Raw genomic sequence first — 3,016 nt, 5'->3', positions numbered from 1 at the left:
CCTTTGCGGGAAAAATACACTGTGTATGTAGGTAAAAAAATTATATGTATATATATTATGTGTTGACTCTCCTTAATTTTTTGGTATGTTTACTTTTATATATTTTGACACCCCTTAATAAAAATTCAAATTCTGGCCCCGCCACAGGTTTTTGCAACTACTATATATTTACAACTCCTACAACATTAAAAATCAGAACTAATAGAGTAAGTTACTTGCATAATACTACTTCTCGACAGAGAACTCGATAAAATAGCTAATCACATTTTTTCTTGATAGTTCTACTGAAGTAAGCTAAAAAAAGAAGGGAATTAACCAAACAAAAAAACCCGACGGAATTAATAATTATACGGACATAAATTTGTCAAATGTCAAAATCAACACCTAATATCCTAACATCAAAGGATCAAATAGATCGCCGTTCTGCTTTTCTTTTTGTTGTTAAAGTAAACGAGTTGAATCATGAATCATGATTCATGAGAAACATAATAAAGCCTTATTTTTCTCCTTTTTTAAATTTGTCTTTTTAAGTTGTTACTAGTATAATTCTCAAAGAACCAATTTTGTTTTTTGATAAAATGGCGTGTTAATGTGTACATATGCCAACACAGTTGTTATTTGGTTTTCTGAAGCTTTCACAACTCTCTTACTTAAATATAGGGGTTTCTCAAAAACCATTGATAGAATTATTATTAAAAAAAATGGCGGTCAACTTGTCGTGGCCACCGAAGCATTGCCACATTTTGCACACAAAATCTTGATGGTCACCGTGTAAAGATTTCTTTTAATATTTATTTTTGAGTTTTTTTGAGAGAGGAGGAAGATTCCTTTATATACTTGATTTAAGATCTAACGTAATCTAAGGTCTAATAAAGCACTTAGAAGCAATAAGGAACTTGTGCGATATAATTAAGTAAAGTATATACTTAAAAAGTAAGTTTTAATGTGTTTGCTACGAATCGCACATGTATATAATTAATCACATACCTAATCAAGTAATCATCATTCTTATCTTGTTTTTAGGGTGAGGCTTCTGTTAGATAACTAAACTTCTCGAGTTTTGTGCTTTAATTTTTATTAAAATCGTGCATGGATATTTTCTAGATAGACAATCAGATCATACACATTTGCTCTCGTAAAAGTTAGCCAAACATTTAAGCTTTCAGAATACGTAGTACACTGTAATCATCCAAAAGATATTATGGTATAGGTAACCCTCCGTATAAAATGAAATTTGTAGTCTTGAAATAACACAAGTTACCGGCTATACAACAACAACAACAACAACAACAATCCAGTATAATCTCATTAGTGGGGTCTGGGGAGGGTAGTTTGTACGCAAACTTTACCCCTACCCTGGGGTAGAGAGGCTGTTTCCGATAGACCCCTGGCTCCTTCCCTCCAAGAACTCCCCACCTTGCTCTTGGGGTGACTCGAACTCACAACCTTTTAGTTGGAAATGGAGGGCGCTCACCACTATAGAAACCCACTCTTGTCTAAGTTACCGGCTATAATAAATAAAAATAATTTAATTTTGCAAAATTTCTTTACGTGATTAGAGTATACAAGTTAATCTCTCTTAATATACATATATATTAACAAATATTCTTTCTTCGAGTTTGACCGAATAACATGTGGCTATTAGTTGAAAGTAATTTTTAAGATGGCTAAATACTACTTAGTAATGATAAATGAAATTAGTCTAACAAAGTATATATTGATTAAATCAGATGAAATAATTCAGAGAGACACGAGAAGATGTAAAATTCAATCAATTGTGCCGAAATGAGCATTATTGATAAATTTACCCCAATCAGTAACCGACAGGCAATGACTTTTTCTTTTCTTGAATGCATGATTTCTAATACCTTAGCCTTATCTAAGTCTAGTTTCGAATCTAGTCTCGGCATCAATTCGTGGAAGCCTTCAAGCTCAATCCCTTCCTTCTAGCCTGCCCCGCTCTTTGAGATTATGAACACTTGATCTGATCTGTCAAGAACGAGCTGACGACTACACGAGAAGCAATTGCCTGCAGTCAATGACGAAGTTAGGAATTTTTCAAAGGTTTTCAAATTTGAGAGAAGTGAAAAAAAATTTCCGACAAATGATGTTCAATATATGTTATATACCTCTAAAACGTAATATTTTATCTATATACACAATATAATTTTTTGACAAAGAATAATCAACTGAATACACTTTTAACCATGTGTCTTTTCCATTGATGCAGTCCCTGAGCCCGCAAGCCAAGAAAAAATTTGACTTGAATCTACCTTTGCTAATAGAAGTGAGAGAAGGAAAAGACAGACTGCGGAAAGAAATCCTTCCAACAAAGAAATTAATTATGAAATGAAGAATCTCCAGAATCTATGGCAATAACGCGGTTCAAAATTAATGGTCATCCTTTAATTTCCTTAGCCTACGCACTATATACTTTTGTTCCGTAGTGATCATAATAATTTAGAGATACGTACGACGAATAGTATTTAGTAATAAACAATCATGTTTATTTTGAATATTTTTAATCAGACATGACATGGGCTTGGTCGGACATGTTTCTTCTAAGCAAAAGTCTCTTAGCTTGCACAAACCAATCCTCATTCCTCTTCGCAACCCCACCAAACCCTCCTAAAGATTTAAAAAAACAAGTAGTAGGAAAATTGAATGAAACGTAGACAGCTGACAAATTGTAGAAATTGAAAAAGTGGGAGTCAAACAAGCAACAGGAAAAGCACAAATGGAAGAAATGAAAAAAAGTGCTTGATGCTTGCGCCAATTCAACGAATGAATACTATGCATCTTTATATATAATATTTATTTAAACTTTACTAAATTTTCACATGTATTTACGTAAGCTCTTTGTCGAAATTATAGAATTTGATGTTTCCCCCCCCCGCTTCCACTAGTATGATGTGAAAAAAGAAAAAGGATTTATTTTATTATTTTAAACTATTTTTATTTGTATTCCACATCCGTCACCAGCTGTTAATATTACTCCCTCAGTTCCGTGAACCTA

At 32.9% G+C, this 3,016-nt stretch overlaps 1 long non-coding RNA gene across 2 annotated transcripts; it reads right to left on the bottom strand.

The window, feature by feature from the left end:
- Positions 1 to 1,759: 1,759 nt before the first annotated feature.
- On the bottom strand, positions 1,760 to 2,433 carry LOC142178825 (uncharacterized). 2 transcript variants are annotated; one of them, XR_012707038.1, is made up of 2 exons: positions 2,130 to 2,433; positions 1,760 to 2,029 (listed from the first exon to the last, which is right to left on the bottom strand). It is a non-coding gene; the product is annotated as an uncharacterized LOC142178825 (long non-coding RNA). The 2 variants fall into 2 exon arrangements; XR_012707039.1 differs by having other exon boundaries at positions 2,207 to 2,433.
- Between the last annotated feature and the right edge of the window lie 583 nt (positions 2,434 to 3,016).

Source organism: Nicotiana tabacum, unplaced genomic scaffold, assembly GCF_000715075.1.
Source record: "Nicotiana tabacum cultivar K326 unplaced genomic scaffold, ASM71507v2 Un00001, whole genome shotgun sequence".
Classification (NCBI taxonomy): Eukaryota; Viridiplantae; Streptophyta; class Magnoliopsida; order Solanales; family Solanaceae; genus Nicotiana; species Nicotiana tabacum.
The sequence above is the reverse complement of the archived record's forward strand: the minus strand, read 5'-3'. Positions and strand labels throughout refer to the sequence as shown.